The sequence below is a fragment of the Pseudorca crassidens genome, chromosome 10 (assembly GCF_039906515.1).
Source record: "Pseudorca crassidens isolate mPseCra1 chromosome 10, mPseCra1.hap1, whole genome shotgun sequence".
NCBI classification, from domain to species: Eukaryota; Metazoa; Chordata; class Mammalia; order Artiodactyla; family Delphinidae; genus Pseudorca; species Pseudorca crassidens.
In genome coordinates, this window is record NC_090305.1 from 87,158,599 (window position 1) to 87,185,504 (window position 26,906).

General features: G+C 37.7%; 1 long non-coding RNA gene across 1 annotated transcript in view; it reads left to right on the forward strand.

The window, feature by feature from the left end:
- Positions 1–24,244, forward strand: part of LOC137232649 (uncharacterized) — a 138,095-nt gene extending 113,851 nt beyond the window's left edge. Inside the window, exon 3 of the long non-coding RNA XR_010947121.1 lies at positions 24,166–24,244. This is a non-coding gene — a long non-coding RNA (uncharacterized lncRNA). The remainder of the gene's footprint in view (positions 1–24,165) is intronic.
- The last annotated feature ends 2,662 nt before the right edge of the window (positions 24,245–26,906 follow it).

Genomic DNA, 26,906 nt, shown 5'->3' on the forward strand with positions numbered 1-26,906 from the left:
TTGCCTTATATATATATATTTTTTTTTTCATGAGAAGTAATTTTTTAGTGTCCTTATTCACAGAGCTTTTTAAGTGTATAAGTAGTGGACTGTAATTATGCCTCTTGCTAAGCAGTTTTGGAGACAACTTTGGATTTCTTTCCAAGTACACTTAGATATTCTTAAGCTGCTGGAGTAATTGTATGCTGTTAAGTGTGTGCATTTAAAAACAGCTTTCCTGGGTAGAAGAAATCATCAAAAAATATTTAGAAAGGGCAATGACCTTTTGTAAAGGCATCCCATTAAAGTGTTTTACATTTTTACCTTGCCCATCATTTTTCTCATTAAACAATATGCAGTATTTATTAATAAGGCCATTCCCAGGGACAGGCAGCGAATTGGCAAATTGGCCTTTACATTAAACTTTTAATGTTAAATTTATAATGAATAGGACAAACTGCTACATATGAAATAATTCTCTTTCCCCTTTGTACCCATAACTGAAAAAACTATAGTAGGCTGCAGAACTGTTGTGTGTATACAGGGTCCATTTTTTTCTGAAGGACTTTCTGACCTAAATTAATAAATCACACCCCTTCTAATCCTACTATCTTTGGATTCCCAAGTCTATTAGTTAGAATTTAACTTTTATTTATTTAATCGGCATTCACATTTCCCTCTAAGGAATTACGTACTTTATCCATAGCGTTTTCCAAGCTATACTAAGAAAAGAACAATCTGATTATGTTATTTTCTGCTTAACTCTCTTCAGTTACTCCCCATTGCCCACCAACTACCTCTTACTGGCATATATTTGTAATCTGTTTCCCACCTTTGTCCCATTACCTCTTCCTTTTCTCCCTTCTTCTCCCTTCTTATACAGTATTCCTGTGGCCGTGAGTCCTGATCACTGAGAACAGCGTGCAATTACCCCCTTCTGTGTGCTTTCACATGCTGAATACACCTAACAACAAAGCTTCAACAAAGCTTCAGTTTTTCTGAAGTAAAAACTGACAGAAATGAAAAGTGATACAGAAAAATCCACAGTTACGGTTGGAGACTTCAACACTCTTTTCTTAGTAATTGATAAAGCTAGGAGACAGAAAATCAGCAAGGTTGTAGAAGGACTGAACAACACCGTTAACCATCTGGAATCTAATTGGCATTCATACAACGGTATGTCAAAAAACAACAGATAACATTCTTTTTTTTTTTTTTTTTGTGGTACGCGGGCCTCTCACCGTTGTGGCCTCTCCCGTTGCGGAGCACAGGCTCCGGACGCGCAGGCTCAGCGGCCATGGCTCACGGGCCTAGCCGCTCCGCGGCATGTGGGATCCTCCCAGACCGGGGCACGAACCCGTGTCCCATGCATCAGCAGGCGGACTCTCAACCACTGTGCCACCAGGGATTCTATAATTTTTATATAGTGATTCTATAATTTTTATGGAAAGGCAAAGGATCTAGAATAGACAGAAACAATTTTGAAAAAAGAATAAAGCTGGAAGAATCACTCTACCCAATTAGAACTTTCTGTAGAGTTGCAGTAATCATGTATGTTATTGGCTAATGGATCACATATAGATAAATAAGATAGAGCCAGAAATAAATCCCTGCAAGTATGCCAGTTGATTTTTTTTTTAAAGGTGTAAAAGCCATTCTTTGGGGAAAGGATAGTCTTTTTAACAAAGGGTATTGGAACAATGAAACATTCATATGCAAAAACGTAAACCTTGACCTGAACTTCACGTCTTATACAAATGTTAACTCAAAATGGATCATAGATTTAAATGTAAAATTATGAAACTTTTAGCAGAAAACTTTCTGAACTGGGGTTAGGCAAAGAGTTCTTAGACATGACACCCCTAACTGGGGTTAGGCAAAGGGTTCTTAGACATGACACCAAAAGAGTTCTTAGACATGACACCAAAAGATAATTCATAATAGGGAAAAAGTTTCACACAAAAAGCTATACGTGAGCTTTTATAGCAGATCTATTCATGATCACCCAAAACTGGAAAAATCTAAATGTTCTTCTGCAGGTGATGGATAAACAAACTGTGTTAAATCCATACACTGGAATACTCCTCAGCCATGAAAAGTACAAACTATTGATACACATGACAGTTTGCATGAATCTCAGTTATCTCATTATGCCAAGTGAAAGAAGTCAGTCTCAATTCACATACTCTATGATTTCATTTATAATATGCTTGACCAGACAAAGCTATAGTGATGGAGAAGAGATTAGAAGTTAGGGGTAAGGAAGTGATGTGATTACAAAGCAATAACACGAGGGAGTTCTTTGTGGTTTTGATTCTGTTCTGTATCTTGACTGTGGTGGTAGTTACGTAAATCTCTGCTTGTGTTAAAATTCATAGAAGTGTACACCAAAAATGTCAGTTTTCCTGCAGATGAATTAAGCAAATCAGCATGGAGATGGGGACAACATTGGAGATGTGTGCAAAGGTAGTGGCTATTAAAGCAGTTAGACCAACAAAAGGCCCTCGAGACCCATTTGATGCAAGGGATGAGAAAGAGGCCTTTGCCGGGAGTAAAAGTTATATGTTTCACATTGAGGCAGAAGTCTGGTATTGGGTCTCCATCATGCTCTTCCATCCTAAAAAGGAAAGGGTGTTTTTCCATGAATGGTGGTTGGTTTCTTATTCTTGGAGACATCCAAGCAAAGGGTGGAAACTCTTGCCCAAGAGCTTATAGAAGTGATTTCTGCAGAAAGTGAGATGTTCCATTCGATTTTTGAGGTCAATTCATTTGCAATTCTGAGACATAACCAGGAGCCAGAGGACGACAAACCATCTGTTGTTGGCAAGGTGAGGAATAATGAGGATTGGCTAAACTGTGCATCAGTTTGTCTCTCACAAAGAACAGGTGCAGTCACAATAATTTCAGAGAGTAATCAGTTTGGGACCCTGAACTATCAGACGAATGTGAATGTCTGAAAAATTTGCCTCCAATAGAAGGTCAAGTGGGATGGAAAGAATTACTCTCAGTTTATTTTTAAAATCTTTTTTTGTAGGTGTGCCTGTCTCATTTGAAAACATTTATGATTTTGTTGTAAAATGTTCCTCTATTTATATCCCAGCAAATTCCTTAAGCAGCTCGGGTCTCTCTAAGGGATAAAGTAGAGGGAGAGGCCTGAAACCCTTTTCTAGGATGGTAATGGAAAGTGCTTGAGTGAGCACTTGTAAACTCACTGCCACGGTGAGTGGTGGCTTAGAACAGTCCTAAGCCGTCATGTATGATTTGGGGGCTTTCTGAGCATGGCCCAGACCAACAGCCTCAGCTTCACCTGGGAGCTTGTTAAAAATGTAAATTGTAGGACTCCACCTAGACCTACTGAATCAGAAACTCTTAGGATGGGTTCCAATATTTCTGTGTTTTAGCAGGCCTTCCAGGTGATTCTGATACAAGCTAATGTCTGTCTGATGCATACTAAGGTTTGGCATCTTTGATATAGTTAGTTTTGCTTCTGACTGCTTTCAAGCAGGGCTCTGAAGAACCCCAGGGGTGATATTCAGTCCATTGGGAATTCACATTATACGGTCACAAGCTGACCACCGGGTCACAGAAAGTCCACTGAGCCAACTGCTAGCTTAATTCAAGCATTAGGCAACAGAGAAATTAAAATTCCATCACACGTCTGTCCGTTTCCTCCTTACAAGCCAATTTGATTTGCAGCTTCCAATTAAAATCCCCAGAACAGAAAGGAGGAACCAAAACACGTACCACTCTCTAGTTTCTTACGGGATTAGCTCATTATTAGCCCATTTAAGAAGGCATATTCTTTCTAAATTACGTGTCCAGCTCGAACGTCCTTTCAAAACCTCGTTATTACACTCCAGACGCTCTTTTTAAAAAAAATTTTCACTTGCTAGTTATTTTCTCATGGTGCTTGCCAAATTGAGTTTAAAACTTCACTGTCTGTCTTAATATCTCAAGTGGTTGCCGTAACATGACTGCAGAGGTTTGCTGAACCAGAAGCATGTCTGCCAAGTAAAGCTTTAAGTTTGAAATGTGAATGTGACATGTTTCCTCATCATTTAAAGCACTGTTATAATTACGGATTGGTGAACCCCATTTCAGTTTGAGTTATTTGAATGTCTAATGTTTATTCAAACATCCTGATTTCAGTAAAAACTCTAAATGTGGGTTGCCAGCACTTTTCCCATTAACTTTTAAGTCCCTGTGTGTTTCAAGGGAAATATAGTTCGTATGATTCTGATTCATTTACACTTAACTCATCGGAATATTATTTTTGCTAGAACTAGTTCTTGTCCAAGTGTCACGTACCTCTTAAAATCCTTAGAGATAGGATGTTAGTTAAAACACTACAAAATATGAACTAAGCTGAAACTTAGTAAAGTTGAACCATATTTGGCTTTGTTTCTGAACTTGACCCCAAATGCCTTATGCTTAAAAGTATATTGGATTAGCAAGATTCTTTTCACTGTCGTAGCAAAATATGACTATTTGCATTGTACCCCTGGGTGCAATCACACGTGTGATTTTGGAGGTAATTATAAAGGATGCGAGGGAAAGTAAGCTACATGTAGTGTTGGTGTTTTCGTTTCAGTGATGGGGAGGCCTCCTTTACTAAAATGTCCACGAGAGGAGAAGCTCTCTGCCCATTTAGCCCTGGAACTTTAATCGAAGGAAACCGGGTGTGCATCTGCTGTCCCCCTGAAGGCTACACATAGCAAATCTCCAAGAGCCCAAAATCACAAAATGATGTGAATGAACACTTACTTTCTTGAGTCAGGCTAGACTTGAAAATAAGACCTTCTGTGTTATCGGAGTGACAGAAATGTACAGATCAGTACTTTTTATTTGTGGTTAACATGTCTGTATTAGTAAGGGTCCAGTCAGGAAAACAGAACCACTTTCTGTATTGCAACAGAGAGACTTTCAGAAAGGAAACTGGTTAAGCAGGTATGAGAGGACTCCTAGAGCAACATGGGAAGACTTTGATGATGCAGAGCTAAGTACAGGGAGCAGCTGTCACCCCTAAGGCTGGAGGAACAAAGGGAAGCTGAGATTCTCAAATTCAGAAGCTTGGAGGAGGGATGTCTTGGGACTGAAGGGGCCTGAGGAAGGGTGGGACTGTTTGAGGTGCTGGTACCTCTGAGTGCTGTCCTGTGAGGCTGGTTCTGGGAGTATGGAAAGAAGCTGGATGCTGGAGATAATTGCTGCTGTCAGGGTGAAGAACCGCATTCATCTGAGTTACGGTCCAATCAGGATTCCCACTGAAACCGTTTATGGGTATTTGTCCTGTGAGTTGAGATGTTATATGGATGTGTTAACTCCTTCCTTTGTCTCAGTTTCTAAGAACTTCATTGTCCTCATCCATAAAATGGGACCAATAGTCTTTACTCTGCCTGTCTTGATGGTGTCTTCGGAAAATAAAAAAATATCAAAACACTTGGTCAATCATGAAACACCAAGTAAATTTAGAATATTGTGATTGTTCTTTTTAAAGCATTACTTTACTTTAAAATATGATATTAAAATAAGAGAAATCTAAGACAAAATTGCTTATACTCCCATCATATAATCAAGTAACTGATTTCTTTTTTTTTCTTCACATACTCATTGGTTCATATACCTCCTGATATTATTATCATTTTAAACTCAAAGCCCAGAAACTTTGTCTTGGAGGACACGAGTGAACTATTTTTCGGTTTCTCTAAAATAGATACAAATAATTTTTTTTCAAGAAACAGATATAGAGAAGGAAGGAAGCATTTTTAAGTCAAATCAGATTATTAACAAATAGTGTTAAGGATGTTTTACAGCTGCAGGTCACAGCACTGAAAGGAAAGTATAGCTGTGTTTATAAAATTGTAAATAGAAACATAATTCCATGCTGCTTGAGCCTTTTTCCTAATTATACTGCTTTTAAGCAGGTAAAAGTGCAAATATTTATAAAATAAGGTATGGTTATGGCACCTGATGCAGAAATATGTTTATCCTTCCTATTTTATATTTCTGTATTGAAATTGAACACTTGGTTGGAAGTACCCTTAAGAAAAAAATGTCTTCAGACAATTTGTCTGAAATGCCTTCAGACAAAAGGATTTAAAGTCACCATTTCAAGTGTATGGTTTTGAGCACTGGCAGTCCCTGGAGGTGTGGATAGCTTATGTTCTCTGAATAACAAAGTGTCATTTGATGCCCCTTTGGTTTTTGGATTTTCATTTAGTAAAGCAATGTACAAATTCAGTGACATATCTATTACTGATGGATCTTTTTTCCACTCTCTTCTAATCAGAACTGACAGTGAATACCTTCTCCTGTATCTCCTAAAGAGGCACAGTTTTCATCAATTTTGTTTTTTTTACTTTTTTCATCAAAGCATAGAGTATTGGCATGTTATCTTCTGTAGACCCCCAAGGTGTTTTACTGTCTAACCCTCTCTATCCCCATCACTAAAAGTGGGTGGCAATGGACTACTTTCCCCTCGGGATATTGTTGGAATAGGCTGCCTTTATGTGTATTGTTTTCTTAGTCAATGAGCTTCAGAAGACAAAAAGCTATCCGTCTGTTACTCAGTGGCTTGCTTCAACACAAAAATACCCTTAGGGGAACCTCAGTGACTGGTAGAGTAGAAGGTATTGCTTCATGTTTAGATTTTTTCAGTGAAAATGAAATGGAAAGTTAGAGCTGTTGTAGCATAGGGATGTTCCAAGGGGAGTGCCATGATCAATTGGAAAAGGGAAATGTGAATTTGAAATAACTATTTGGTCTTCCCACTCCAGTAGCAGAAAATGTTGAAATTGTATCTGGTCTGAAGCATTCACAGTCACAATTGAATTTCAGTAGAAGTGTCTCACACAGAGCATAAATGTATGCAGTATCATCGTCTCATTGGCCCTTTAATGAATCTGAAGGAGTTGCATATTCCCTAGATTTGCATTTGTCCCTAAGAGGTGTGTGTGTGTGTATGTCTATATACAAATATATGTATGTACATATGTATACATATACACACATATTATTTCTTTCAAGGCAATGATCCCTCAGTGAGGACCATTATTCCGTCAGTATATAAGTGCCCTTCGGATGTCAATGAAGTATTTTTTAATCCTCACCCCCCAACTTTTAAAAAATGACTTCACAAAGTCAAGAGCAGTTTCTAATATGGTTGCACTGACAGCAACCAAATAGCTGTCACAGCATCAATCAAATGTCAACTCTACAGAAACTTTACCATGTCAGTGAAGATTTACCCATCAATACGCAGGATTTTCTGTTTGGGGAAGCCGTGCAGGTCACAGGGCATTCACTATGGCTCCAATTCACTGCACGGAGATCACTGAGGAAGATTTCTGTGGTTGGGTCAGTTTCTGATTGTACCTATTAAAAGTGAAGTCATACATTAAAAAAAAGTTATTGAAATATAGCCTTCATCTGGGGAACATGAAAGAGAAGAAAGAATATAAAAGGATTTTTAATAGATTGAAGGTAATATTATAATCAGGGAAAACAATGTCCATTCTATATTCCTGTGACTTTTTTTTTTTTTTTACTCTTTTGACATTTTTTACTGTAGTAAAATACCATAACATAAAATTTACTATTTTGACAATTTTAAGTTTGGTAGCATTAAGTACTTCATATTGTTGTGCAACCACCATCATCCATCTTAAAAGTTTTTTCATCCTCCCCAACTGAAACTCTGTATCCATAAACCACAATCCCCCATTGTACCCTTCCCCCCAGTCCCAAGTTTCTCCTTTCTGTCTTTATGAATTTAACTGCTCTAGGTGTAAGTGGAATCATGTAGTATTTTTACTTTAGTATCTGTCTGATTTCATTCAGCATAACATCTTGAGGGTTTATCCATCCTGCGATTTTTTTCAAGATGTTTGTTCTCAGTATTAAATGGTGAAGCTTTTGTGATAGCAAAACAGTCCTTGAAACTGATTTTTTTCCATCACAGTTTTAGGGGCTATTTATGGCAGCATTCAATTAAATTTAAATCAGAAACATTCAGTAATTCCTATAGACAAATCACTGTCCTACATGTTCAAGTATAATAAAAAATAGCATCACTACTTAGGGCTTTCTTTGTGCTAGGCATAATTCTATGAGCTCTGCATATGTTTGCTTATTTATTTCTTACAGTATCCCTACAGAAGTGGTCTATTATTTTCCTCATTTAGTAGAGAGTAAACTGAGGCACAGGAAGGCCGGGTAACTTGCCGGTGATCATATAACAGTTAAGTAGCGTTGCCTAGTTTTTAGCTCAGCTTGTCAGAGGCTGTGCTCTCAGTCACTGTATTATGTTTCCTCTCATGCACCCCTCCCACCAACAAGAGACTATAGTTGAATTGGTCTGAGGGAGGGTCTGGTCACTTACAGCGTTTTAAAGCTTCTCAAATGATTTCCATACATAGTCAAGTTGAGAATACCTGAACTAGAGCATAGGGAAATAATAGGAAATGAGCCATGGTATCTGAGTAAATGGCCTTGAACATCCGCGTCCATGAAGAAGTTGGACCTTGATTTAGTTAGCAGCGAAGGAGTACTTCACAGGGGAGTAATGCGAGCAGAGCTTGTTTTAAGAACCTTCATCTGGTAAAGTTCTTGGTTGCCGGTTATCTTTTTGTTAGTTTGTTTGTTTTTGCGGTACGCGGGCCTCTCACTGTTGTGGACCCTCCCGTTGCGGAGCACAGGCTCCGGATGCGCAGGCCCAGCGGCCATGGCTCACGGGCCCAGCCGCTCCGTGCCATGTGGGATCCTCCCGGACCAGGGCACGAACCCGTGTTCCCTGCATCGGCAGGCGGACCCTTAGCCACTGCGCCACCAGGGAAGCCCGCTTGCCTTTTCGCACCTGATGGTAAGTCATGCTGCTGTTCTTAACTTTGGCTTCAGTTTAGGTTCTTGGAGAGGGAGCACCCCAAAGGGGGAAAGTTCACACTGAAAAAGGAGTTTTTAAATATAGGCTGGAAGGAACAATGCATTGAAGAGACTGTATCCAAAGACTAGGGCTCACACCTGAGCCAGAATGGTGCTTTAGAATAGTCAAGGAGGTAATAGAAAGTAGGCGGCATGGACCCATCGGATCAGTTGATGGAATTCATTGATTAATTTTTAAAACTTTATTTTTATATAATTTTAGTGCTCAAACACGTTCTGGTGACTGTCTTGTATTAGCTTTCTTTTCTCTCAAGAAATGCTATACTACGTATCGGTATCTATAATCTCAGACATGTCACCTATCAGGGCCTCTTTTTCCTCATTTGCAAAGTATAAAGTTTCAAGGACCTCTAAGGGCCTTTCATCATTGACTTTATGACTCTGGGGTTTGGGGTCTAGTCCTCTGGGTTGTGAAATCCCTTAGCTTGATGTGGAGCTCCAGAGGGGCCAACGGCTTGAGGAAGGAAGGTTTTTCCAGAAGATAATGTTAGCACATTAGAATCGGACAATAATGGAAGACGGAATCCTCATTCCTCTTCTTGTTGAGACAGGCCCTGGTGATCCATCTTTTGCCTCTGTCACCCTAATTTAGGTCATTCCTATTGTGAGGCTTCTCAAATAGTACCTGTCTTGGTATAAAATTTATGTTGAAGAAGCATTAATGCAAGCTCTTAATAAGATGAAGAACTTAACAGTATGCTTTTATCTGGGAATGATATATTTTATATACTCAAGACATGTTTAATTAGCTTTGCAAGAGTCAAATTGGTCTGGGCAGTAATGAAGCTTTCTTTTTACTCCTTTATCCCATACTCTGTTATGATAACAGACAAGTTATTCAAAAAATCGCATTTTGGGCTTCCCTGGTGGTGCAGTGGTTGAGAGTCCGCCTGCCGATGCAGGGGACACGGGTTCGTGCCCCGGTCCGGGAAGATCCCACATACCGTGGAGCGGCTGGGCCCATGAGACATGGCTGCTGAGCCTGCGCGTCCGGAGCCTGTGCTCCGCAACGGGAGAGGCCACAACAGTGAGAGGCCCGCGTACCGCAAAAAAAAAAAAAAAAAAAGAAATTGCATTTTGGGTTGGGGGGGAGGGATAAATTGGGAGATTGAGACTGACATATCCACACTACTATATATAAAATAGATAACTAATAAGAACTTGCTGTGTAGCACGGGGAGCTCAACTCAATACTCTGTAATGGCCTATATGGGAAAAGAATCTAAAAAAAAAGAGTGCATATATGTATTGATATATGTATAACTGATTCACTTTGCTGTACACCTGAAACTAACACAACATTGTAAATCAACTATACTCCAATAAAAAGTAAAAAAAAAAAGAAAAAAGAAATCACATTTCAATTTTGGTGTATTTGTAAATCTGTGTTCCTGCAAAACTAATCTGTTTTGAAAATTCACTTCTTGCTCAGGATAGAGCGCAGGGGAAAGCTTATTGAGAACTACACAGTGGAACAAACAATAAAGCTGATAGGTGTTAGAGCTCCTTAAATATTGAACATGCATCTTTTTGAAATAGTTACTAAATATTTAATAAGCATTTACATCTGAGTATCACTCAGGGGTTTTATGACCTTTGATACTCACTCCCATTTTGCAGATGAGGGCACTGACCAGAGTTCCAGTGATTTGCTCACAGCTTTAAGTATTGGATCCAAGATTCAAAATAGACACTTTGCCCCAAATCTATGCCTCCTTCCAAACAGAAAGATCCAAGTTTATGAATGCCGTTCCCCTACTTTTTTTTTATAGAATGTTTTTTTCCCCTACTTAATGAATAAAAGAAAAGATGAGATCTACTAACTCAGCAGTTCCTTTGAATTTCAGGGGACAGCTGGGGATTTGTCTTTGGTGGGTCCACCCATTCAGAGCCAAGGAAGAAATGTGAGGAGCTTAATGATGATTTTGAATTTTATCCCAAATCACTGAAGTGTTTTCACACTTGTGGTCTCACTTATTTGCTCCACATGCCTTTGAGGTAAGTGGGTTAGGTATTTTGATCTCCACGTGTTTTTGAGAGGCTCTCACCTCAGGTCACACTCATGGTCAGTGTTGATGCAAGGCCAGGAGGCTGCTCCCAACCTCCAACTAATGCAACCAGGAAGTTTCACCAAAAATTTCAATAAGTGATATTTTGATAGAGACAAGACTAACAAATGAAGCAGAAAAGAGAAGATCCCATCAAAAGTGACAAAGAATGGAATGATGTAGGTTGTTATCTGTTCTAATGTATTTTTAAAAAAGGAAGGGGGCAATTTAGAAATCGTCTGAAGAATAAAAATCTTAGCAAGAGCTATTATTTCCTTTGATAAAGACAGGTCTTTTGGTTGAAATTCCGATGTCTAAATTCCTGGAAAATGTCTGATTTGTTTTGTTTCAAAGAACTATAGGAGGTAAAATAAGGGGAAAATTTTCTACAATGTATGTTTCTATTTTCGGAAGTCAAGAGTTGCTAAGTTGTTAATAAGAGAGACTAATTGTGATGACAGTCATGCATTGCTTCATTCATAAAAGTGCTGCTGAATATCTGCAGTATATGGAGGGAGTTTGAGAACAGAGTGCTTGGCATTTCTTTATAAGTTAGGTATTTGACACACCTAAACTCCTGTGCTTGCCTGTTCCTACTGAGTTCATTTCTTGGGTGTTGAACATTTTAGAAAGCAGGGTAGGAAGAAAGAGGCTTGGGTCTCTGTCTAGCAGCCAAAGAAGATAGAACAATAACCTAGTTAAATTTTTGGAGTGTATTTTGTAAGACTTTTATCTTTTGTTAAATGTATTTATTTATTCTGCAATCATTGAGCATTTCTTGGTGCAAATGTATTCTCGTAAAGACTTAATTGAGATGCAAGGATAGGAAATAATATCAGACAGCATTCTACTCTGGCTATCTGGAATGGTGGTAAAGAAGGATTGACATTACATCTCAACTTGCCAGGCAAGAGTCCCATGATTTGATCATCTCCATGGCCTCAGGCAGCGGGGGAGTATGGTAGCCCAGGAGTGAAATTATACACTCAAGAAAAGGTAGGTGGCAGTCATGTGATTGTGTGCTTCTGAATCACGTGAGTGATATGTACGTAGTAATATAGACAGAGGAGATACATATATATATATATAAAGAGAGAGGAGTTTAAGAGAGAAGCATCCCTAGTGGAATGGAATGCTCTACAGGGATTAGTGGAGCTAGAAGAATAGGTACTTTTGGGGGGCAGGGGGGTTAGCGACCTTTGGTGAAGACAATGATAATAGTGCGATATGCCAAATTAGGTATGCGTAGGGAGAGTTCCTTAACCAAAGGACCTTGAAGCCAAGCTCATTTTGGAAGAGCCTGGAAGTAATTTGGAGAGGTAGCTAATAATTCTAGCTACCAATCGGTGAGCACTTATTCTGTGCCTAACTTTGCTCAGTGCTTTGCATGCCTTGCCTCTAATGGTCACCATGATCTCACAGGGAGACACCATTATTAATTCTGTTTTATAGACGAAAAGTGTAAGTTTCACCTCACTTTGAGGTGAAATCGCTCACTCAAGTCACACAGCTGGTAAGTGGTAGAGTCAGATTTGAAGCATATCAGATAGTTCACCTTTTTCCAGGGTGCTATTCCAAAAATTTTTAGTAAAATTGTGCAACCATCACTGTTCTAAACCAGGTTTAGAACATGTTTTAGTATCCCTGTATGGTCACTCATGTGCATTTACTGTTAATTCCTCCTCTCTGCTCCCCCTCCCATCCCTAGGGACCACTAATCTACTTTCTGTTTTTATACTTTTGTCTTTTCTGGGCATTTCACATAAATGACATCATATAATTTAATCATATTCTATAATATGTGGCCTTTTGTAGCAGACTTCTTTGATTGAGCATAATGTTTTTGAGGTTTGTCAGTGTTGTGACTTGTTTCCATGGTTCATTCCTTTCTATTGCTGAATCGTTTTCCATTGTAAGGATAAACCACATTTTGCTTATTTATTCACCAGTTGATGAACATTTAGGTTATTTCCAAGTTTTGCCTATTAGGAATAATGCTGCTGAGAACTTTCATATATAAGCTTTTGTGTGGATATATGTTGTTGTCATTTCTCTTGGGTATATACTTAGGAGTGGAATTGCTGGGTTATCGGGTAACTCTATGTTGCCATACTGAGGAAGTTCTAAACTGTTTTCCAAAGTGACTGTACCATTTTACATTTATGTCAGCAGTGTATGAAGGTTCCAGCTTCTCCACACTTTTGCCAGTGTTTATTATTGTCTATTTTTTTTTTGCGGTACGTGGGCCTCTCACTGTTGTGGCCTCTCCCGCTGTAGAGCACAGGCTCCGTATGCGCAGGCTCAGCGGCCATGGCTCACGGGCCCAGCTGCTCTATGGCACGTGGGATCTTCCCGGACCGGGGCACGAACCCATGTCCCCTGCATCAGCAGGAGGACTCTCAACCACTGTGCCACCAGGGAAGCCCTACTGTCTATTTTTATTATGGCCATTCTAGTGAGTATCTAGAATTGTATATCTCATTATGGTTTCTATTTGTGTTTTTCTAATGACTAATAATGTTGAGCATTTTTTCATGTGCTTATTAGCCATCTCTATATCTTCTTTGGTGAAATGCCTATTTAAATCTTTTGCCCACTTTTGATAGAATTGTTTGTCTCATTTTTGAGTTCAAGAGTTCTTTGTATAAATATGTTCCGGATATAAGTCCTTGGTCAGGTACGTATTTTGCAAATATTTTATCCCAGTCTGTTGCTTGTCTTTTCATTTTCTTAATGAAATCTCATGAAATGCAAACATTTTGAATTTTGGTGAAGTCCAATGTATCATTTTTTTTGTTTTACAGATTATGCTTCTGATGTCGTATCTAAGAATTTTTGCCTAATTCAAGGTCTTGAAGATATTCTCTTTTCTTCTAAAAATTGTATTGTTTTAGCTCTTAAAGTTTCTGATACGTTTGGACATTTCAAGTTAATTTTTGTATATGTCATGAAATAAAAGGTCTGCGTTCTCTGCCCCCCCCCTTTTTTGTAGGTGGATAGTTTATTGTACTAGCACCATTTGTTAAAAAGGCTATTATTTCTCCAGTGCACTTCCTTGGTATGTTTGATGAGTATCCATTATCCATAAATATAAAGATTCATTTCTGGATTCAACTGTGTTACTTTGATCTATATGTCCATCCTTATGCCGATTCCATACTGTCTTGATAACTGTAGTTATCAAGTTATAGTAAACTTCCAAATTGTGAAGTGAAAGCCCTCCAACTTTGTTTTTCTATTTCAAAATTGCTTTGGCTATTCTAGATCTTTCCCATTTCCATATAGATTTTAGTATCAGCTTGTCGATTTTGGAAATCTGATGATAATTTGAGAGTGATTGCATTGAATCTATAGATCACTTGGTGGATAATTTCCATCTTAACAGTGTTGAGTATCCTAGTCCATGAACATGGAATGTCCTTCCATTTATTTAGATTTTCTTCAATTTCTCTCAGCAGTATTTTGTAATTTTTAGTGTACAACTGTGGAACTTATTTTTGTTAAATTTATTCCTAAGCATTTTATTCTTTTTCATGCTGCAAAAAGAATAAAATTTATTGTGAAAGTTATTCTTAATTTTATTTTTGGATTGTTCATTGTATATGGAAATATAATTAAGTTTTGTATATTGATCTTATATCTTGTGACCTTGCTGTATCTGTTTGTTAGCTCTAAAAATATTGTTTTTGTGTGTGGATTCCTTCAGATTTTCTGTATGCAGGGCATATCATCTGCAAATACAGACATTTTACTTCTTCTTTCTAATCTGGAGGGCTTTAATTTCTTTTTCTTGACTGATTGCACTGGCTAGAACGTCTAGTAAAAGAAGTGATGAGAAGGCATTTGAACCTTGTTCCCAGTCTTAGGGCACTTCCTTCATTCGTTCACAGTCAGGTATGATATCCATTGTAAGTTTTTCATACATGTCCTTTATCATGTTAAGGAAGTTTCCTTCCATTCCAAACTTGTCAAAATCAGCTGTGGCAATTTAAGAAGTGGCAATTTTCTTTTTGAATCTTCAACACTGAATATTCACCTAGAGCAAAAATTTAGTAAATTCTGGATCATTGAGGTCTAAAGGTTGTACAATAAATGTTTTAACAGATTTTCTCTTCCTTTTCCTCCAGGGAAAGAGAATATTGGAAATAAGTAAGGCTAGAAATTATTGTATTTTATGGATATTACTTGCTTTAGTTGATCTCTGACCTAGCCTTATCTTCTATATAAACCCTGTCCAACAGAAATACAGGGTGAGCCTCAAATGTGAACTATATATGTAGTGTAAAATTTTCTAGTAGTTACATTATAAAGGTGAAAAAAGTGCAGATAAAATTATTTTTAATAATGTATTTTATTTAACCCAATATATCCAAAATATTATCAAATTTACATGTAAAAAAAATTCTTTGTTTTTAGTCTTTGAAATCTGGTGTGTATTTTATACTTACAGCATATCTCAAGTTGGAACCGCCACATTTCAAGTGCTCTGTAGTTACATGCGGCTATTGGCTATGGTATTGGAGAGTGCAGTTCTATATACTTGCATATAAAACTGTAGATAGGTAACAATATTAAATAAGAATATTGGTGGAAACATAAATGGCTTGTTATTTGCTACAGAGTAATAGGTATGGAATATATAGTTGTTGATTTTTGCATTTAAATAACACTTGAGCAGAATTTTAGCATCATCTAATAGATAACCTTGTGACATGTTATACCTGAAAATAAAGACCATGCCTTAATACAGGATTTTCCAAAATGCATTTGAGTCTGTATTTTCACAGTGTTTGGACATGGTGAGCAATACACTGTCTTTTGAACAATATAAATCTAGTAAGATTCCTATAAGAACCTGGTGACCGAGAGATTGACCTGAGAAAAATATGGCCAGTGTACTCCCTTCAACTTCCTCTTAGGAAGCTCTGGATTTTCTCCTACTAGGAGATCTATATCTCTTGGATATTTGGTCAACGAAATGTATCAGCTTTCTTGCCAGCATAAAGAGCATCAGAGGAACAAATGGGCATCACAAAACCAGATGAACATCAGCACTGACTGCATTATGACACTCTAGCTGCTAAATCTTTCATGGTAATGGGCCATGCTGGAGATGGCTGCAGTGATAGACTTCATACTGGAAGAAGCCTGTGGTCATTGTAGGTGGTGCTAATGTCATCTTATCACTGAATTCAAAGGATCACTTGCATGGCTTGTAATGAGTATGGCTAAAGCTATTGATTTTGAACTTCATATGAATGTGAAAAAGACAATGGCTTTTGCCCTCCTGGGGAACAGTACCACCTTTACAGAAGCAGATTTAAGTAGTAAAAAATAAAGCTTTGTTTCTGTGCTCAAAGCTATGTTCCATGAAAGACTCATATATTCTGAACTGAGGGCAAAGAGTATTCTCCTCATGCTTCCCTATTCCATCTTTGGGTATCTTGGTTAGAGCATTTGATAGCAGGCTTAGAAAGTTCAAGGGCACAGGTTCAATCATCATACAGACTAGTGAACTTCAATATTTCCCAGCCACAGATCACCTTCCTTCCTCTAGCTGCTGTCTTGAATGAGTGTGTACTTGGTCCCAAGGGAATTGGTCTAGTAATGGAAACTTTATAACAACAAGGTGGAGATTATCAAGGCCCTGTCCAGAAAGAGCTCAGCATCTAGCTGGGGAGAAAGATTCATTAAATAACTAAAATATAAAAGGAAAATTGCTATCACGAAAAGGGTTTTTGCACACATGTGTTTAATGTCACAGATCTGGGGGAGAAAAGAAAATTTGGATAAACTTTTGGTTTTGCTTATGTTGCTACCTATGAATAATCTTTCAAGGCAAAAATCCTTCTCACTTTTTAAGATGGAAAATATCATTTGAAGAAGCTTAAAATAAACATGAGTATCGGATACACTATGAAGTCATTGAGTGAAGGCTATTCAGCCACAGCTTACAGGATGTCAAAAAAAAAACATATGATGTTTTATACAAGGAGAATTTGTGGCTTAGACTTCAAAACTTCGTGGATTTAGGAAAATGTTTGTATTCTTATTTGGTTTGATTTAGGGAAATATTTCTTTAACATCTCCTTTTCATATTGTGCAATTCACAGTAGAGACATGTCTGTGAAATATTTACACATGATTTTTATTTGAAAAGAAGTAGCTGCTTGCAGCATGAAAGCTTCATGGCGAAGATTCCTTGCTCTCAAAAGAAAATTGAAGCAACATAAAAAGATTTCAAGGAGAGTTTAGAGAGGTCTTTTCTTTCTTTCTTTTTTTTCTTTTCAAGAGGTAATTGATTTGCTCCCCAAAAGGGTCTTTCTAGAAGTCTAGGTAGACAATGCTCTAACCTTGTCAGAAGAGGATAATAAATTTAATGTTAGACTGGTTTGGAAGGAAAGACTTAGAATGAACTACATTTTATAGGAGCAGAGCACTGAGGGTCTGTTGTTAGTTCATAGGGCCTTGATTAGATAGGTTATTGATTTTGGCTGCTCGTGATATGGTTCATGTTCAGAAGGTATCAAACTCATGCTGAATAAAATAGAAGCAAACGCTTAAAAAAAAAAAACAACAGAAAGTAGTGAGACACTGGCTAGCAGTCTAGTTTTTCTTCAGATGGAATGGGCAGCTGTGCCTTATTGCCTTTAGCCCCTCTGGAAGCAGTTATGTGTATTAAATACTGGAATAACTTGATATTTTAAAAGCTTATATGCTCATCCAAGTAAAATGGTTTTAGAAGACTACCGGGAGTTTCATGAGTTTATAGTTAAATCAATACCCAGATTTATGCCTTTTGGACAGAGAAACTTGAATTTAATTGAAAAAATGGATCTAATGAGGATAGACATATTTTGTGCAGATGTAGGAGAGGTTTTTTCTCCCCCTTATTATCTGAAAAATGAAACAGGTACTTTTGGTTTGATAGATGAATATAGCTTTATAGGAAAATGACAAATGTTCAGAAACTTTAAAAGAAGATTTGTGATATTATGTAGAGGTTCCTGAATGTATGGAATCTGGTGGAATAATGTTTTGCCTCTTTTAAATTCTTGAATTTAAGATTCATTAATTATACAGAAAAGCACATAATATTTCACTTTATACTGCACAATTAACGGCCATTTGGTATTAAATTGGCAGCCATACTCTGAAAAATAACAGTTTTAAGCAGAATCCCTTACAGTCTAGATTTTCCTTTTTCTTGTTTTGCATTGACGATGCTTTACATAGAAATTTGTATTTTATTCACTAGCTAAATGGAGATAAAAACATTTTTAGAGAAAATTGTAAGGGACATTGTTAATTTTTTTTAGAGATACTTATAAATAAAAATTCTCTAGATATTCCTTTCTGTGTTCTCAGACGTCTTCCTGGCATTTTCCAAGTAAAGGAGAAATCTTGTAAGAAAAATTAGCCAGTTCAGAGATGTTTTGATGATCTGCAGTTTATTTTCTACTAACCCTAATTCTTCACAGTCTTTGCCCACATCTTGCTTCGGGAAATATTCAAATATACTGTTCTTACACAAACAAAAATTCAATTTCATGGAGATTCTGTCTGTGTAATAACAGCAAGGTTAGACCTTGAAATGCAATGAAGCAAATTCAGCTTTTAGAAACATATGGACTCAAGTAAGTTTAAGAAAAATCATTTGAGGGCAGAATTTGGCTCTGTGATATTTTAATGCAGTGAAAGAGTTCCAGAAATAACTGCTTGCTTGCCTGCTGTCCAGAAAACACATGTTAAAAAAAAATTCCCTTGTTACCTTTTCTCTCTTCTCTACTTCTCAGAAATGAAGAAGTCTATTCTTACAGGCAGCTCTATGAACATCGTAATTTTAAAAGTGGAATTTGTATATCAAAGTGTCAAAGACTATCCTAGGTTTTTCACAAGTGTGCAGAATTGATCACTAGTAAATCTGGGAGTACCTAAGAGTTATGTCTAGAAGGTTAGCTGAAGTTTAACTTCATTGCCATATATTTCTCCTGGAAGATATTGTGAATATACGTTAAAAAAAAAACCTTCAGACATATCAAACCCATACTGTTCAGAGCATTTATAGGTTTTATGTATAATGCTATAAATAAAAATACATTTTCAAAATGTGCCCTGTGGAAAATCTGAGTATTATTTTTGGCTGAAATAATTTTGAAAAAGTACCAAGAAACCGGACATTGGTGTAGGTTAAAAGGCACAGTCGTTTGGAAGAGTTTTACTCCCAGGTTTTTACTCAAATATGAATGATCTTCATTAAAAAAAAACCCAAAACATGAGGTATGTTTATATTCTTCTACTGTAACCTCATGTGGTGTGTTTAGAAATTTGTTCCGTTGTCCTTTAAACTTTCTCTACTTTTTTCAAAGTACATAATCATTATCCCAGAAAATCAGAATAATAATGAATGGATATTCAAAATGAACAAATCCTCTAATGCCCACCATGGATTCAGGAAGACACCTGGCAGATAAGACAAAGAGAGATACAGAATTAAGTTGAAGAAGCCTCAAGTTGCAGGTTTCTGTATTTTAAGGCTGTGTTGGAAGTGATTTAGTTGTGCTCATAAGTGATTTGAAAAGAAATCAGTGACTTAGTTATTTTGTTGCTGGAATGTCATCTGACAAGGAGTTACTATCTAAATGACAATAATTTAATCTAGACAGCTGATCTAATCCATTAGACATACGCTTCCCATTACAGAAAACTTTCTATTAAGCTTTGTTCAGTTGTTTCATTTTTAAACATATTTTGCCTTTATCCAATAAGTAACCACAGGCCAGGTAAAATATTTTTAAATTCCCTACAGGCTGGTTAGTTATTGGAACCCAGACATATACCCCACCTCCCCAAGTTGTTAGTTTGCTTCATGTGTAGTCTTTTTTTTTTTTTTTTTTTTTAGGTGATAGTCTTGTTTTGGCTAGGGGACTTCTCTGCATCAGACTAGAAAGAGTTTATGGTCCCACCTGCATCTGTGAGAAAGAGAAAACAAAGCTTCATTTTTAAGTCCTTGGAAATTCTGTGTCATTAAGATACTGCTACTGCCAGTTTTTTCGTGTTATTTAAAGGGGTAAAAAGTTTATTGCACTAGTTTGCTTATATGTGCTGGTTTATTTTCATGTAATTTGAAGAGACATCCTATTTCATAATAATAAATTACTTTTAAGATGTCAGAACCCTGTTTGGGTTTGGGATGGCTTTTGGCTGCAGGTAAGAAAACTCAAAAAAGAGTGGCTTGAACACAGTGGAGGGTTCAGGGCAAAGGCAGTACCTGTAAGACCTGCTCCTTTTAAAGATAACCATATTTTCCCCAAAAGCTCATTGAACGAATGATTTCTCATGGCCCATTACAGCTAAATGTGAGGCTGGGAAATTCAGGACTTTAGCTGGGCGCAAAATCTGAGTTCTCGATTTCAAATGGGAACAATATTAGGGAGATATATTTTCCAAAATAGTTATTTGTTTAATAAACATCATTTCAGTTCGTATCTGAGATTTACAACTAAATTTTTTCTTTATTAGAAATTTTATTCTCTACGAATGTTCTACCTTAGTTAAGTGTGTCTCATAGCATCTTTATAAATTAATCTCGTATTGGTCCTTTCCTACCTAGGATGTTGAAACCATCCCCATAAGATGATCCAGTTCTTTGCAGGGATTAGGAATACATATGAATTATTGCTTGCAAACTTAACCACCAACAGCCTACTGCATTTTTCTTCTCAGATAAATATAAGAGGCCTAAATTTATACTGATAGACATATTATTACCCTATTGTATTAATGCATTTAATAGATTGTAATACAAGTTACTGTTTCTTCAACTGTTTATTTTTCAGCATGAATTACCTTTCAAATAGCCTCTGTTCTCTTTGTTACCTGGCCTGTGTAGTGCTGCATTGATCAATTCAGTTTAATTCTTAGAAACATTTATTGAATGCCTACTCTTTGCTGTGGTTTTTCAAAATCCATTTTTAAAAATGGCTTTTGAATATTTTGAGAAATGGTGTAAAATTTGCCCCAATTTTTCACAGCAGTAAAAAGCAAAATTCACTTTAACTAAAAAAACAAGTATGTGTCATAACTTGTAAGTCACCTGTTCAGGCGTTATATTATCCTTGACACTCCTCCCTCCACCACTACTGTTATATGTGCTTTTAATAACTAACATTTGTAGTTATTATTATTAGTAGTAGTATTATTATTATTAAATGTTAATACTAACATTTGTATATGCTCACACTGGATTATTCTTGCAAAAACTTTAAAAAATACTTTTCTCTGAAATGATTACTTGCAGTGACCATCCATCAAGATGACAAAACTTGATACTTCTTAAAATTTTGCCTACTTTGTTTTCACTATCTTGTTAATCACATTAGCCAGGTTAAAAACTGTCTCGCTGTTTAATTTTGTTCTCTGAGGATAATAAAAGGTGCGTTTCCCACCCACCCCCCACCAATACTCGTAAAATTTTCTCCTGGAAGTGGTATTTTCTTTTCAGTATCAAAATAATTTTATACATTGAAATTTATAGGGGAATGATCCAGCTGTATCATAACATGTTGTTAAGTTTCACATTTCTGTATCTGGGGAATGCAGAATGGCTGGCAATCAGAATGGCTGATTAAAAAAAAAAAAGACAAAAAGTACAAAACAAAAACAAACTGCCCAGGAAAGTGACTCAGTGTAGGGACTTCTAAATTATACCTTCTCTTTAGTTATTTGGGTGTCTTTTTGAAGAGGCATCCTGTCCAGTTTAATTTCTTACACCTTAACTAGGTGCTGAATAAGGTGCTCTTTTTTTGACTGATTTTCCTATTCTTTGGATGATTGTATTGGTTTGTATTTGTTCTCAGGCTTAAACCCAGGACCCCTACACCCAAGTGTTTAATAAGATGGTTTGGCGCATGGTGAGAATAGAAATTGTTTATGCTAGGAAACTACTGTTTCACCTTTTGGAAAAACTCTAAATGGTACATGTAATCGTGTTTTGATCTCTTTTTAAGTCTGTTTTAAAGAGCTTAAGTAGCTGTGTAGAGAAAGAAAGGTGTCAGTTGCTTTATGAAGTGGTTGTGTCTGAAACTCAGGCTCAGAGTTGAGCCAAAATAGAATAAACATGAAGGCATGTAGAGGAGAGGCACTGAACAAGATATAATAGTGGAGATAGAGGAGCCTGGAAGTGGCCAAGGTATTTATTAAGTCTAGATTTAGGTAAATAGCCATTAATTATAAGAAGAACAATTATGTGAGTTAGAGGTATTCATGATATCTAAAAAGAATTTTCTTTTCAACTCTTCTCAGTAGTGTATTTTTCTTGAAGGATCTAGTTTTATTGTGTTCGTATGCCTACAAATGAAAAATCTAGAAAAGGTTAATCTTCTGTCCTTTCAATTATCTACTCAATTCATATCAACAAGGTCTAAGATTTTTTAGGCTGCTGTCTATGAAAGGGTAGCCACTGGCCTGAAACCACTTCTAATTATAGACTATAAATCCTAAGTGGACATTCTAATTTCAGAATCATGAATCAAGCCAATTCCAACATATTTTTGTCTTATAGCTTGTCTCCAAAATTTTAATAAGTACTGCCCCTCGCACTCCCATATACATTTTAATGTTTTCAAATTGAACTACATCTTAAAATCAATATGGACAGTTAATGCAGTAGTTCTTCTTTTATATCACAAAAGCGGGTATTTAATTGGCTTAAGTATAAGGAAATTTATCATACTTAACAGAAGGTCTAGAGTTGAACAGGTTTGCTTTTTAATTGTCATAGTGGGTTAACACTATTAGGGAGCTTAGTTCTTTTCATCTCTTCTCTGCCAATGATATGAATGTAGATATGGCATTGATTTAATCATGGCCATCAGTTGGCCATCAGTAGCAACCAAGACACTTTAGTTCCTTATTTATGCCAAATGAAAATGACAAAGGGCACCTCTCCCCTTAGCCTAATATTTAAGTCCTTCCTTTCAATCAGACTGGATCAGTTTAGGTCACCTGGCCATCCTCGGACCAGTCAGGTTCGTTTATTCTCATCAGGCTCTACCGGTGAAGCTTCACCTGTGTCCCATGAATTACATGAGCTATAGGAGAGACAGGAGGTACATGACTAAAATTAGAGGGGTTTTTTTGGTGAGAGAAAGAATAGATCTGGGTAGACAATTCATAGTGTCCATCTTAGGGAAGTGGATATGTATGAGCTGAGCCCAGTCCAGAAATCTGTGCTAAAAAAAAGAAAATAATGATGTTGATCTGTATTGAGACTTCATAGATATCATCCAAGGATTTGGATTTATCCTTCCCGTTCCCTCTGCAATCTCCTCCAGAAACTCTGCCAAATGACTGGATAATAAATTCCTGATGAGGTGATAATGGCTTAGAATAACTTCATTTGGTCAGCTTCTCAGGAGTATTGCATTATAACAAGGAACTCTTAGAATAAAACTCTTGATGATGGTAAAAAGTTGGGCTCTGTGACTCCCTAAGAGAAAGCTAGTGGAAAGGTGGGGTATCCTGACCATTCATGGTTGCTCTTTCCACTGGGCCACCAAAACACCTTTCCACATGGTCATTACACTTAATTTTTTATTGTTTGCCATTCAGGAGCACATTTCATCCAGAGATATTTCTGTCCATGCTCCAAGACTTAAATTTACCATACACAGAGTATCTCCATGTGTTCGGGATTCACAGGTTAGATAAGAATTTGAATTCACCAAATTTACTAAGATACAAGATATAATGTCTGGAAGAGTTCTTCACATAGGTTTTTAAAAAGAGTCTCTGTGATCTTCGCTTTAAGATCTAAGGCTGAAATTTTAGGCTGTGCATTAAGGAGGTGGTATATGCAAGAAAAATGATGCAGGTCTTTATCAAACATCCACTTGTCCTTTGGCGTTATCCGAAAAGATGAGAGAAAATATGTACATTCATATATTCTCAGTGAAAGAAAATATCTGAAGAAAATAGTGTTTGTTTTTTTTTTTTTAACACTCCTTTGCTTTATCTGGACTTCTTTGTTTAAGAGATCAGCTTTTACTGTGATAATTTACATTTGTACATCTCCCTGATGGGCTGAATCTGACACTTCCCAGTTGCAGATCTCTCTGCATAGGATGTGTCACCTGTGAATAGTAGTTTGTTCAATCAGTATTTACTGAGCACCTACCATGAACTGGTTTCTGATCCACAGGCTGAGAAAACAAAGATGAAAAACACGGTTCCTGATTTCAAGATGGCCATAGGCTAGTGAGGGGAGAGAGCTGCCATAGGGTAAGTACAATGACAGACGCGTGCCTGGGATATAGTGAGAAACAGACAAGAGACGTCAAGTTGTTGAAGGCCCTAGATGGGCACTGTATAATATCTTGACATTTGTTTTGACTTCTCTTGATTCTGAAAGAAGTTTGGTGAGCACAACCTGGCTTGGTATCTAGAAGTAATACTGCTGACCTTTGTTGAGAATTTACCTTATGCTGGATGATGCGCTAAGTGTTTTACATGCATCAGCTGGAGTAGTTCTTACAGTTATCCTATGGGGAAGATCCCAGTATTATTCCCATTTTATAGAAGAGGTCAGGTTACATACCTGGCAAAGGTCAGGCTGGAGTTCAAGTCCACTTTTTTCGTCTTCAAAATACATGCTCCAAAGTGTTCACTGTGGTACCTTTTGCAACTTTTTGTGTAAAGAGATCTTTATTTGTTCATGATATAGCTTAAAAATTGTTTGAACATATGGACAATATATGTGCGTGTTTGTATGTCTGCAAAATATACAGTTGGATGGTCTCTATATGTACTTGCTGTGAAAAATGTATGGTGTATGTATATATCTATAAACACTCCCGCCCCATATGCTGAGCGTTATAGTTAGCAAGATGAACCAGTTGGCCGTTACACATGCTGGCAGGGCCATCCTAGGAGCAGTTGCTGGGGATGGATAGCACCCCATTCTCCAGGCCGCTTGTCTTATTGTCTTACGAGGGCTCTTCAAAACGGTTCCAGCCTCTTCTCCAATGCCAGCATTTCTGTAGCCAGTGGATATTTTCTGCTCCTCTCTTATGCTGGAGACGTGTGGAGGGGAGGCAGGGGCATTAAAATAATTCTCTGCTCGAGGCTCTGATACACTTAAGACAGCCCTCTTCCTGGAATATATAAATGCCTGCAAATCAGCGTTTCTTAAGATGCAGTATCCTTCCTGGAAATCCTGTTAAAGGACATACCCTGGCTACTTGTCTCAGACTGAATGAGAATATAGTGAGGCTCATGATTTTCACTGCTGAGATATTAGCATAAATCTCCCACTAATGCACCTCTGCCTGTTAGTGGACAAGTTGCTGCAAGAAAATACGTTAAACTGAGAAGGGACGAATGTTTTGCAACTGGGGTGTGGTAGTGGGAAGCCAGCATGTGTGGGGCGTTTGCAGCTCGGCAAATACCGCTGGGGAGGCACTGAGGATCTTCCCGTGTGGGTTATGAGAAATGATGAGATGCTTCATGAGGAAAAAGAATTTTTTTGTGGCTCACGGAGCAATCATAGGACCTTTATAATGGATAGAGCAGTTTCGTCTTATGTTTTTTTTCTCTGACATCATACAGCACAACTATCTCATGAAGCCTTAGGCAAGGTAGCTGTCCCCGTTTTAAAGATGGGGAAATTGAGCCACAAGAGGTTAAGTGAGTGTGAAACTTAGAATGTCGAGGCTGGAAGGCCTGCCGTGGTGCTCTGGCTTGCGGGCGCTCTCTGCCTTTTTTCCTTGTTCTTTCTCCTCCTCCCTTCTGAAGCGCCTGCTCCTCCACTTTTTAGAAGTGAAATTTGTAGCCACTTAAACATTGCCTAGAGCATAGTGCTCAATAAATGTTTGTTTTTGTTTTGTTTTGTTTTGTTTTTTTGCGGTACGCGGGCCTCTCACCGCTGTGGCCTCTCCCATTGCAGAGCACAGGCTCCGGACACGCAGGCTCAGTGGCCATGGCTCACAGGCCCAGTCGCTCTGCGGCATGTGGGATCCTCCCGGACCGGGGCACGAACCCGTGTCCCCTGCATCGGCAGGCGGACTCTCAACCACTGCGCCACCAGGGAAGCCCAATAAATGTATTTTTGGTGTGTGTTGAATGAATGTTAGATGGGTGTCAGTGACATCATATGTAGGACCAAAATACCTAAGAGTTACAGTGGCTGCAGGGCAAGAGCAGGCCAGCGTCTTGTCCAGTCATCTTCTCTTAGCTGCCACCATGTCTCCGTTGACCCCCCAAAGCAACATATCGAATATACCCCTAATGGTGTCCAATATCTCATTTTACTGAGAGTCTTACTTGCTGAAGGCCAGTATCACTAGGATCTTTGTTGACAAGCCCCGAGCTTTGCTTCTAAGCAGGTCTTTACTTGTTGATGAGAATGACTGTGTCTAGGGGTTGGAAGAAAACTTAGAGTTTACTTAAGTGCCTGCTGCATGTTAGGATACCTCCTGTTATAGCTGAATGGAGCCAGTAAACTTCTATGGGAGATCTTGGATTATGTCAGGCTTGCTATGTCCAGAAGTCTTTAGGGAAAAGTTCAACTCAAAAGGAAGATGTCAAAAAAAAAAAAAAAAAAGATGTCCTTGTTGAGCAGGTGGATGGATGTGGTAGCAGGTTGTTCATGCAGTTTCAACTGTCCTGTGGCCTTCGTTTTCCTGCTCTGTTTCTTTTTTTCTTTTATCATGCGATGGGTTTTTTTGTTGTTCACTTAAGCTTGGGGGATGTGTGTTTGTGTGTGTGTGAAAAAAGAGAAAAATGGATAAAAGGGAGGGAGTTCTGATTTTTTTTCTTTGAGTTTTTGAGTGATGGAATTATGAACTGGAAGTCAATTGTCCTTGAGGATAAATGGCTTTGAATAAAGTTAACTTTTAATCTTAGCTCTAAAAGAATCTTGATCAGATGTCTTAACTGTTCTAA